At 42.5% G+C, this 13,132-nt stretch overlaps 1 protein-coding gene across 1 annotated transcript in view; it reads left to right on the forward strand.

Annotated features, from left to right (window-relative positions):
• Window positions 1–414: 414 nt before the first annotated feature.
• LOC126236595 (uncharacterized) overlaps window positions 415–13,132 on the forward strand; it is a 55,836-nt gene continuing 43,118 nt past the window's right edge. Inside the window, exon 1 of the mRNA XM_049946020.1 lies at window positions 415–492. The gene's annotated coding sequence lies outside the window, so the exon portion shown is untranslated. The remainder of the gene's footprint in view (window positions 493–13,132) is intronic.

Raw genomic sequence — 13,132 nt, forward strand, 5'->3', positions numbered from 1 at the left:
CTATTAGATCCACTGTTATGTGACTGGTGCGAAATTTTAATAGACATCATCTTTCAGATGTAGAACGACGACTCCCAAATTTCGTTTATGTCACACCATTCCCTCTTGGCGTTGCTATTTCCTTTTTCGTAAGTGTATATATCTGTTTCTTTTTTCTTTTTTTTCCAACACAGATTCTTTTCTGTGAATGCATTCTGTCTTACTGAACTTCTCCTTTAATTACCGCCCACATCTTCGACGTGTGACTCATGAAGGTTAAAAACATTTCCACGCACGTTTTGAAGATAAATCTTTACCACTAGCTGTTAATGGCCTCAGAAAAAGTAGCCCCATTATCACACGTTATATCACGCGATTTTTATCAGTGCGTAATATCAAACACACGCTCTGGGACAGGTCAGATATAACTGGATACGGATATATATATTGACAGATACACGCACGCTCGAACTGTTGGCTGCGAGCTAGAGAACTGGTACCGTGTTCCCACAGGTAAGACACGGAAATTTGCGATCAATTTATGTTTATACAACTTCTTAGAAGTATCCATTGCAGATTGGTGTCATTGACTCCACAGTTTTCCCCACCTTTAATCTCAATTAAAATGTTGTAATTTCGAAAACGCCTCACAGTATGACTTTTTCTGTTATCTGTCGGGACACTGATGTGGAGTGTTGCGAAGAGGTTCTCACGCTGTGGGCCAACCATCTTCGTAAGCACAGCTAGTAAACTGGGCATGTTTTGAAAGTCACTGAGAATGTTATGTCCTCAACAGGAATTTTACTTTATCAATAATAACTCTATATTGCAAACCAAACTCCACTAATTATTGCAAAACATGGATTAAATCATTTTCGGTTGCAGAGAATTTATTTTGATAGTACCTTCTGTTGTGAGCAGGCGAAGCAACTTTCGCCCGACCGCAACTGTGGGATCTTTGATTGCTCGGTGAGGGCGGCACATCAAACTAAAACATATGAAATATTAGTTCTCCTTATTACAAAAACGAATAACATGATTACATAAATGAATAACTTTGACACATTTCTTTGCCACAGGATTTCTGGGTAATTTACAACTGTCATGGACTAGCAAAGCATCACTTGAAGTACATATTAACTAACTGTTCTCCTACAGTACAATGTTCCACCGTTAAATGAACAAGTCCATCAGAAATATTAGCTATCATGGTGGTCCTATACTGTGATATTGATTCACTCAGAACAATATGAAGATGGTATCTGTTCTTTCGGACATGTCCGAAAGAACACATATCATCTTCATATAGTTCAGGCTAACCGGCCATTGACCTTCTTCTTGCGGATGCACACGTATTGCTCGAACTGTTATGGGACTCGGTAAGATTGTCTGCCGCGAGTAATGTGTATAATGGGCAGGGACACTATGAATGCAGTGTGTGGACATTAAGTTGGGAATGTGGGTCTCACTGGGAGCGTGCAAGGGATAAGTCCCTGCAGTCACTATATCCTCTGTGTCCCCGGTGGCTCAGATGGCTAGAGCGTCTGCCATGTAAGCAGGAGATACGGGGTTCGAGTCCCGATCGGGCACACATTTTCAACTGTCCCCGTTGATGTATATCAACGCGTGTCGGCAGCGTAGGGTCTTTCAGCGGTGCGGTTCGTTTATGGGATTAAACGAGCACCTACCTGTGAACTCGTTGCAGCAGATTGCCGGTAGGAAAGCCGCGCAGAAACCTAGCGTGGCGCAACGAACACCACGCTGTATACAACGTAACTATTCTAAGAATCGGCAAAAGGTCTTAATTTTGAATGAAAGGTGAAAATACTGGCAAAACCTTGGTATATTCTGAAGTCGAGAATTACACGTTCACAGCCAAACCCGTGGTAATCCTAACACAGTCATGCACAAACCCTTTCATTCACGTTAGTAAGTTCATGGTAACGTATTTCCCGAAATCTGAACAGCTACTAAGCACGGATTTTTCTTAAATGAAAATGCTCGCCATACTATTAAGTTTATCAGTGTCTAAAGCACTTCAGTTTTTAGTCATCAACCAGCTCTATATGCCACGCGGAATTACTGTCTTTTCTCATATACAAAATTACTTAAAATCCGTACTTTATTTAAAAAAAAAAAAAGGAAAACGGAATAAATATGCCATCACTTTAAGCCACTTCTGAGGTATATAACCCAAATAAAAGCGGCAAACTATAACTTCCTTCGGAGCTCACACTGTTGTTGTTGTGGTCTTCAGTCCTGAGACTGGTTTGATGCAGCTCTCCATGCTACTCTATCCTGTGCAAGCTTCTTCATCTCCCAGTACCTACTGCAACCTACATCCTTCTGAATCTGCTTAGTGTATTCATCTCTTGGTCTCCCTCTACGATTTTTACCCTCCACGCTGCCCTCCAATGCTAAATTTGTGATCCCTTGATGCCTCAAAACATGTCCTACCAACCGATCCCTTCTTCTAGTCAAGTTGTGCCACAAACTTCTCTTCTCCCCAATCCTATTCAATACCTCCTCATTAGTTACGTGATCTACCCACCTTATCTTCAGCATTCTTCTGTAGCACCACATTTCGAAAGCTTCTATTCTCTTCTTGTCCAAACTGGTTATCGTCCATGTTTCACTTCCATACATGGCTACACTCCATACAAATACTTTCAGAAACGACTTCCTGACACTTAAATCTATACTCGATGATAACAAATTTCTCTTCTTCAGAAACGATTTCCTTGCCATTGCCAGTCTACATTTTATATCCTCTCTACTTCGACCATCATCAGTTATTTTACTCCCTAAATAGCAAAACTCCTTTACTACTTTAAGTGTCTCATTTCCTAATCTAATCCCCTCAGCATCACCCGATTTAATTTCACTACATTCCATTGTCCCCGTTTTGCTTTTGTTGATGTTCATCTTATATCCTCCTTTCAAGACACTGTCCATTCTGTTCAACTGCTCTTCCAAGTCCTTTGCTGTCTCTGACAGAATTACAATGTCATCGGCGAACCTCAAAGTTTTTACTTCTTCTCCATGAATTTTAATACCTACTCCGAATTTTTCTTTTGTTTCCTTTACTGCTTGCTCAATATACAGATTGAATAACATCGGGGATAGGCTACAACCCTGTCTCACTCCTTTCCCAACCACTGCTTCCCTTTCATGTCCCTCGACTCTTATAATTGCCATCTGGTTTCTGTACAAATTGTAAATAGCCTTTCGCTCCTTGTATTTTACCCCTGCCCACTTCAGAATTTGAAAGAGAGTATTCCAGTTAACGTTGTCAAAAGCTTTCTCTAAGTCTACAAATGCTAGAAACGTAGGTTTGCCTTTTCTTAATCTTTCTTCAAAGATAAGTCGTAAGGTTAGTATTGCCTCACGTGTTCCAACATTTCTACGGAATCCAAACTGATATTCCCCGAGGTCCGCTTCTACCAGTTTTTCCATTCGTCTGTATAGAATTCGCGTTAGTATTTTGCAGCTGTGACTTATTAAACTGATAGTTCGGTAATTTTCACATCTGTCAACACCTGCTTTCTTTGGGATTGGAATTATTATATTCTTCTTGAAGTCTGTGGGTATTTCGCCTGTTTCATACATCTTGCTCACCAGATGGTACAGTTTTGTCATGACTGGCTCTCCCAAGGCTGTCAGTAGTTCTAATGGAATGTTGTCTACTCCCGGGGCCTTGTTTTGACTCAGGTCTTTCAGTGCTCTGTCAAACTCTTTACGCAGTATCATATCTCCCATTTCATCTTCATCTGCATCCTCTTCCATTTCCATAATATTGTCCTCAAGTACATCGCCCTTGTATAAACCCTCTCTATACTCCTTCCACCTTTCTGCCTTCCCTTCTTTCTTAGAACTGGGTTTCCATCTGAGCTCTTGATATTCATACAAGTGGTTGTCTTCTCTCCAAAGGTCTCTTTAATTTTCCTGTAGGCAGTATCTATCTTACCCCTAGTGAGACAAGCCTCTATATCCTTACATTTGTCCTCTACCCATCCCTGCTTAGCCATTTTGCACTTTCTGTCGATCTCATTTTTGAGACGTTTGTATTCCTTTTTGCCTGCTTCATTTACTGCATTTTTATATTTTCTCCTTTCATCAATTAAATTCAATATTTCTTCTGTTACCCAAGGATTTCTATTAGCCCTCGTCTTTTTACCTACTTGATCCTCTGCTGCCTTCACTACTTCATCCCTCAGAGCTACCCATTCTTCTTCTACTGTATTTCTTTCGCCCATTCTTGTCAATTGTTCCCTTATGCTCTCCCTGAAACTCTCTACAACCTCTGGTTCTTTCAGTTTATCCAGGTCCCATCTCCTTAAATTCCCACCTTTTTGCAGTTACTTCAGTTTCAATCTGCAGTTCATAACCAATAGATTGTGGTCAGAATCCACATCTGCCCCTGGAGATGTCTTACAATTTAAAACCTGGTTCCTAAATCTCTGTCTTACCATTATATAATCTATCTGATACCTTTTAGTATCTCCAGGATTCTTCCAGGTATACAACCTTCTTTTATGATTCTTGAACCAAGTGTTAGCTATGATTAAGTTATGCTCTGTGCAAAATTCTACGAGGCGGCTTCCTCTTTCATTTCTTCCCCCCAATCCATATTCACCTACTATGTTTCCTTCTCTCCCTTTTCCTACTGACGAATTCCAGTCACCCATGACTATTAAATTTTCGTCTCCCTTCACTACCTGAATAATTTCTTTTATCTCGTCATACATTTCATCTATTTCTTCATCACCTGCAGAGCTAGTTGGCATATAAACTTGTACTACTGTAGTAGGCATGGGCTTTGTTTCTATCTTGGCCACAATAATGCGTTCACTATGCTGTTTGTAGTAGCTAACCCGCACTCCTATTTTTTTATTCATTACTAAACCTACTCCTGCGTTACCCCTATTTGATTTTGTATTTATAACCCTGTAATCACCTGACCAAAAGTCTTGTTCCTCCTGCCACCGAACTTCACTAATTCCCACTATATCTAACTTTAACCTATCCATTTCCCTTTTTAAATTTTCTAACCTACCTGCCCGATTAAGGGATCTGACATTCCACGCTCCGATCCGTAGAATGCCAGTTTTCTTTCTCCTGATAACGACGTCCTCTTGAGTAGTCCCTGCCCGGAGATCCGAATGGGGGACTATGTTACCTCCGGAATATTTTACCCAAGAGGACGCCATCATCATTTAATCATACAGTAAAGCTGCATGTCCTCGGGAAAAATTACGGCTGTAGTTTCCCCTTGCTTTCAGCCGTTCGCAGTACCAGCACAGCAAGGCCGTTTTGGTTAATGTTGCAAGGCCAGATCAGTCAATCATCCAGACTGTTGCCCCTGCAACTACTGAAAAGGCTGCTGCCCCTCTTCAGGAACCACATGTTTGTCTGGCCTCTCAACAGATACCCCTCCGTTGTGGTTGCACCAACGGTACGGCCATCTGTATCGCTGAGGCACGCAAGCCTCCCCACCAACGGCAAGGTCCATGGTTTTACAATTAATTCCCTTTCAAAACATTATAATAACAATGAAGAGGCTGTAATATGTGAACACTTGTAATATGTGAACACTTTTGAACGACACAATTTACTCCACCTTAAATTCAAGTATCACGCCCCTACTTGTTCTGATTGCACTAACACTACAACTGCAATTAACCATCTATCACGAGCTTATATGAGTTTTCCATTGCTGATTCATTACTGTGTGATCGCATTTTCATTACACAAGAAATCCTCCGATACAGAATTTATCCTGAGCTTCAAAATTATTATTTTTAGCAACGATCACTTTGCTTCCACACAAATGCTTTCTACTCAGATTACGGCACTAATCTTTTCACAAAATAATTCACTTTTTTGCGGTAAGCGCAGGCACTCGGCAGCTGCCGTGCAAGCACGCAGCTCGACTAACTCACTCCTTTGCGCCATGAGACCTGCAGGCCCCAACTTCTGCCTTCTAAAACTATAGGGCGCCCCCGTCAGCGACATTGCTGCGCTGGATCGAAGAAGGGTAAAGGTCGATTCGATCCTTCAAGTATAGCGTCGATATCGGTACACTTACAAAGTCATTAAAGGCTTGGAGCAAATACTGACAGCTGGCTTCCAAAATTAGTAAATGTAATTTAATACGAGAAAATAGACAAAATTACACGATATTAGGCCGCTGGTGCATCATTTGAAAAGAGGCGAAACTACGACACGTCGGACTGCACTACATGCTTCCCGTTAGCAACTGTCCTGTTTGTGTGTTGCTTGGAACGCAAAGGCGAGCGCCTGTGTGTGCTGCTACGAGCAGTGCACTTTCGCGCGGTACCCGCAGTAGTTCAATGCGTACAGTTTCTTTCGCTATGTTCGCTAGGAAACTAGTGGAGATGTACTTGCATTCCTGTCGGTTTCGAAATCGACTGTCGTTAACGAGGCGTGAGACACGCCTGCAGTCCTTATTGGTTAGGATTGTTTTACGGCATGTGTTCCTTATCGTGTTACGTGGCTAAGAATGGTACAGCATTGCTTGTAGCCACGTTGCACGGTCCTCGTTGATACACCAACAAATCGGCCACCTTAATGGTGTGCCCGGGGCATATTCAAATAGGACTGCTCCTTTTTGTCACGTCTATCCATCTTGATGCTCTGATTCCATACGAACGACACCCACCCACCCACCCACCCACCCACCCACACACACACACACACACATACAAAGGCGCGCGCGCGCGAGGTGTAGTCTCACATAACCACCTAGTAAAGGTTCTCCACCATCTACAGAGCTCCCCAGCGATAAGGGTGCTTTTTTTAAATGGTGACTAATACGAGGGGCGTTCAATAAGCAATGCAACACATTTTTTCTCTGCCAGTTTCTCTCGAAAAAATTCGGAATTCGTTGTGGGATACCGTGGAGTATTTCCGCCCCAACCCCTGTATCTCCATGGAGTTCCCATCGTTGGCGGTGTTATAGGTAACCTTCAAAATGGCGTCTGTAACTGATGTGCGTACCAAGCGGACAGCTGTCATTGAGTTTCCTTTGGCGGGAAACCAGAACATCGCAGATATTCAGAGGCGCTTGCAGCATGTCTACGGAGACCTGGCAGTGAACAAAAGCACAGTGAGTCGTTGGGCGAGGCGTCTGTCATCATCGCAACAAGATCGCACAAACCTGTCCGATTTCCCGGGTGCCGGCCAGCAGCACACAGCAGTAGCTTCTGCAGCGTTGGAATATGCGGACTGTCTCATTCGAGCTGATAGACGGATCACAATCAAACACCTCGCTGCTCAACTGGAAATTTCTGTTGGTAGTGCCGCGCGGGGTTAGCCGAGTGGTCTAAGGCGCTGCAGTCATGGACTGTGAGGCTGGTCCCGGTGGAGGTTCGAGTCCTCCCTCGGGCATGGGTGTGTGTGAAGAAAAATTTCAACGCCACACCCTCAGTCGGTAAAGTTATGGTGACGGTCTTCTAGGATTCTGAAGGGGTTTAATGTCCTCGTGGTGCAATTATCAACCCTGAAGTACGAGGGTCACTCCAAAAGAAATGCACACTATTTTTGTAAAAATACAGTTTTCATTCTGCATGTGTGAAAGTCTTACAGTGTGTAGATACATCCTTCCTGCTTCTTTTCAAACTTAGTTCAACCTGTTCCCGTGCGTGGCGCCGTCACAGCATGTCTTCAAGATGGCTGCTAGACTTGACGTTCGTCAGAAGCAACGTGCTGTCATAGAATTCCCGTGCTGTGAAAACGAGACAGTGGGAAACATCCACAAGAGGTTGAAAAAGGTGTATGGAGATGTTGGTGTCGATCGCAGTACAGTTAGTCGGTGCGCAAGCAGGTTACGTGATGAAAGCGGGCACGGCAATATTGAGGATTGTCCTCGCAGCGGCAGGCCTCGTATTGCACACACTCTAGACAATGTGCAGAGAGTTAACGAATTGGTGACTGCTGACAGACGCATCACAGTGAACGAATTGTCACGCTACGTTGGGATAGGGGAAGGAAGTGTTTGCAGAATACTGAAAGTGTTGGCGTTAAAAAAGGTTTGTGCCAGGTGGGTTCCCAGGATGCTGACAGTGGCTCACAAAGAAACAAGAAAAACGGTATGCAGCGAACTTTTGGAACAGTACGAGAATGGTGGATATGAATTTCATGGAAGAATTATGACAGGTGATGAAACATGGCTCCATCATTTTTCACCAGAGACGAAGAGGCAATCAATGGAGTGGCATCATGCAAATTCACCCAAGGAAAAAAAAAATTCAAAACCACGCCTTCTGCTGGAAAAGTTATAGCTACGGTGTTTTTCCATTCCGAATGACTCTTGCTTGTGGACATCATGCCAAGTGGAACCACCATAAATTCTGATGCATATGTGACGACACTGAAGAAACTTCAAGCTCGACTGAGTCGTGTTCGACCACATCGGCAAAAGCAGGATGTTTTGCTGTTGCACGACAATTCACGGCCACATGTCAGTCAAAAAATCATGGAACCGATCACAAAACTCGGATGGACAACACTGAAACACCCGCCTTACAGTCCTGACCTGGCTCCATGTGACTATCATCTCTTTGGGAAACTGAAAGACTCTCTTCGTGGAACAAGGTTTGAAGATGATGACTCCCTTGTGCACGCTGCCAAACAGTGGCTCCAACAGGTTGGTCCAGAAGTTTACCGTGCGGGTATACAGGCGCTGGTTCCAAGATTGCGCAAGGCAGTTGAGAGGGATGGAAATTATGTGAAGAAATGAAAATATTGTTCCTAAAGGATGTATCTACACAGTGTAAAACTTTCAAACGTGTAAAATGAAAGATGGATTTTAAAAAAATAGTGTGCATTTCTTTTGGAGTGACCCTCGTATATGGTGCTTCGTTGGCTGTTCTTCTTCATCCGCCCTACAGCGTGGATCTCATACCTTCTGACTTCCATCTGTTTGGCCCAATGGAGGATGCAGGGAAGCAGTATGTGGATGATGGGGACGTTATTGATGCCGGCCGCGGTAGCCGACCGGTTCTAGGCGCTTCAGCCAGGAACCGCGCGACTGCTACGGTGGCAGGTTCGAATCCTGCCTCGGGCATGTATGTGTGTGATGTCTTTAGGTTAGTTAGGTTTACGTTGTTCTAAGTTCTAGGGGACTGATGACCTAACATGTTAAGTCCCATAGTTCTCAGAGCCATTTGTACCATTTTTGACGTTATTGATGCTCCGACGTAGGCCAGTAGAGTGGTACCATACGGACATACAGGCCCTGCCAGTGAAGTCGCAGTGAACGGAGATTCTCTTGAGGGTTTTCTAGCCGAAAGAGTGGGAATAATATGACGTAGTGGAATCCTGAATAAACCAACCTGCTTTCGGAAGAAAATGTGTTGTATCACTCATTGAACGCCCCTCGCATGTTGCTCAGTGGGCTGGGATTGCCAGAATGCTAGAAGGTCTTTGGAGAATAGCTGCTTATTTAACAAATTCAACACTGCTGTCTCTACTCGTTGACTGTGTAGGTGAACTGGCGATTTTCTAGTAAATTTAAAGAGTAATTAGGCAATACTAAGCATCTGAGAGGCATACATCTAGCATCATTTTAAACACCCTATCTTATAAATCAGGTTATACTTGCTTATACATTTATATTGGCACCAGTACTGGTACATTAATGTTGCCAAAAACATAAAAATACTCCCTCCCCCCCTGGAGATAAGTTTTACATCTGCTAACATAGATGTCAAGTAGAAATTGAAACGAAAAAATAACTTCACAACTACATATTTATTTAATATTTTATGACAAAAAATTATGACTTATAAATGAAACATAATTTACTTCTAAATAGTAGTATTGAAAAGACGAGAGTCCAGCATTGCAGTCTTTGTGGCATGATAATTATGCTTTCTATCCTTATCTGTTTGAAAGTCTCTCTCTTTCCTCGGTCAGAGCAACCTTTAGAGCAGGATGCGGCGTTTGCTGTGTTGGCTTTTCTGGAAAATGGCGTCCAGGATCTGCCTGGCCTGTGGTTGGTGTTGGTTCCAGTGACTGAATGATCGGCTGTCTCCTCCTACAGCTACCAAGTCCATTCCATCTTTTTTTATAAATCCCACTAGAGGTATCTTCTACTTGGTGACATTTTTGTACAAAACAAAACCATTCACAGTAGATATTAGGAAAATGTGAAAGAAAAGTTCTTTCTAAAACTTAACTGTTTTGTTAAGGAATGGGTAGAAGCTGCAACGCTGATTGACGCAGACTGCACCAGTCTTGTTTATGCTATTCTCTATGAGACTGTTTGCTTTTATTGTTCCTGTAAAACCTCCTTTTGAAGGCACAGTAACGTCTTTGGTGGCTACCTGACGTGTTGTGGTGAGGCGATACATGTCACTTTTATTTTTCCATTTGAGCGCTAAAACAGGGCCCTTCCTAAAAAAAATCTTTCTTGTTTCGAATCTTGTTGGTAGGCCCTTTCTGTTCTTCATGACAATTCCGACAGCTAGTGTCTGATGTTCCTATAACATGTTCAGTAAAGGCACACAAAGTCCGCGTCAAGTTGGAAGGCGGTCCAATTTTCAACGGTTCTGCACAGCCACCTCCAATGGCCACTGGCAGCCAATAATATTCATTCTCTTTCCAAGCGGCTAGCAGCGAGTTACAGCTAGACAGCAAAAATCTCGCTCGTACATGCTGCACTGTTGCCCTACTTCGCGACAACCAAATTATTGAACTGCCATTTTTTTTTTTTTTTTTTTTTTAGCAGTATAAGTGTGAATGTGTATCTGTAAATGTTTAAGTGCGATTAAAAAGAAAGTCAGGTGACGGCAATAAATGTGAAGCGCTTCACAAGCGGCCGAGGGAGATTATTTATCGCAGTTATAACTTTTTCAAACATGAATTTGAAAGCAGGTCTCCTACTGTTGCCGGCCGTTGTGACCGAGCGGTTCTAGGCGCTTCAGTCCGGAACCGTGCTGCTGCTACAGTCGCAGGTTCGAATCCAGCCTCGGGCATGGATGTGTGTGATGTCCTTAGGTTAATTAGGTTTAAGTAGTTTATAAGTCTAGGGGACTGATGACCTCAGATGTTAAGTCCCATAGTGCTTAGAGCCATTTGAACAGTTTGAACCATCTCCTACTGTTGACATTTGAAGACGCAATAACGGACTCCAGAACCATGTGGTGTCAGGAAGAAAACTGTAAAGAGAATTATAAACGAAAGTGCCAGAGCTGCAGGAACCATACAAAACGTTGGTTTCATGTCACCTGGAAAGCATCGAAATCGCAAGGATGGTTTTAACAACGACGTTTTAAAGTGATCCATGTGAATGATGAATACGCAACATCACAAAAACGTATTACAATTATGCAGGAGGAGATTAGCTTCAATGGTAAGCGCTTTGTCAATGTAAAGAATTTTAAAAGACGTTGCTTCTTGATATGCGTATTAGGAAGAGAGTATTTCGTTCAAAGAAATGATATAGGTGCAGCACAAACTATATTATATATAAAGATTCACAATACAAGAGGTGGAGGTAGTTCAACAGTGTATTATTTTGATGAAACAGGAGCCAATTAGAATCATTCCAGGAAGATCTGCTGGAAAATGAGTGATGGTACTGGCGGTTTTAAAGTTTTCATAGGAATAGGTTCTCAGATAACTATTCTGGATGCTGACTCTTCTTCTGGTTTTGTTTCTGAGAGTACGAGTAAACTTGTATTTACGTGTAAGGAAAGCAGCAGTGAATAGGCTACCATTCAGAAAAGAACGCTGTCAGTTTCGTGACGTGATTCACAATTCTTGTCATACCTTGCTTCGAAGTCGGTCATTGCGAGTTATAATTCAACTGTCACAGAGAAAACACCAAGTATAAGCACCAGAAAAGCGGCAAGTTTTCCCTGGCTTAAAAAATAAATACATTAAGCACAGTATAAATCAGATTCCTACTGGTCTCTTGTAGCTCGTTAACTTATACAAGTCATATGACAAAACGTACAAACTTGACTTCCTTGCACGTGAATGGTGTCACTCAGTTTCGCGTTTTCGCACGTGTTACTGTCAATGTAGCCCTGTGGAATTAATTTTGGCAAAGGATAAGGCTACTTGGCAGGAAAAAAGTTCAAGATAACATTCACTGAATCACTTATGCATGAGGCAATAGACAAAATCCCACCTGTAGCATAGGCACAGTATGTGCGCCATGCCGAAACGAATAATTTGACTGGGAAGTGATGATGGATATAAGCCTTGAACCTGTTGCTGTTCTTATGGTCTTCAGTCCTGAGACTGGTTTGATGCAGTTCTCCATGCTATTCTATCCTGTGCAAGCTTCTTCATCTCCCAGTACCTACTGCAGCCTACATCCTTCTGAATCTGCTTAGTGTATTCATCTCTTGGTCTCCCTCTACGATTTTTACCCTCCACGCTGCCCTCCAATACTAAATTTGTGATCCCTCGATGTCTCAGAACATGTCCTACCAACCGATCCCTTCTTCTAGTCAAGTTGTGCCACAAGCTCCTCTTCTCTCCAGTTCTATTCAATACCTCCTCATTGGTTATGTGATCTACCCATCTAATCTTCAGCATTCTTCTGGGCACCACATTTCGAAAGCTTCTATTCTCTTCTTGTCTAAACTATTTATCGTCCACGTTTCACTTCCATACATGGCTACACTCCATACAAATACTTTCAGAAATGACTTCCTGACATTTAAATCCATACTCGATGTTAACAAATTTTTCTTCTTCAGAAACGCTTTCCTTGCCATTGCCAGTCTACATTTTATATCCTCTCTACTTCGACCATCGTCAGTTATTTTGCTCCCCAAATAGCAAAACTCCTTTACTACTTTAAGTGTCTCATTTCCTAATCTAATGCCCTCAGCATCACCTGACTTAATTCGACTACATTCCATTATCCTCGTTTTGCTTTTGTTGATGTTCGTCTTACATCCTCCATTCAAGACACTGTCCATTCCGTTCAGTTGCTCTTCAAAGTCCTTTGCTGTCTCTGACAGAATTACAATGTCATCGGCGAACCTCAAAGTTTTTATTTCTTCTCCATGGATTTTAATACCTACTCCGAACTTTTCTTTTGTTTCCTTTATTACTTGCTCAATATACATATTTAATAACATCTGGGATAGGCTACAACCCTGTCTCACTC

The sequence above is a fragment of the Schistocerca nitens genome, chromosome 2, assembly GCF_023898315.1.
Source record: "Schistocerca nitens isolate TAMUIC-IGC-003100 chromosome 2, iqSchNite1.1, whole genome shotgun sequence".
NCBI classification, from domain to species: Eukaryota; Metazoa; Arthropoda; class Insecta; order Orthoptera; family Acrididae; genus Schistocerca; species Schistocerca nitens.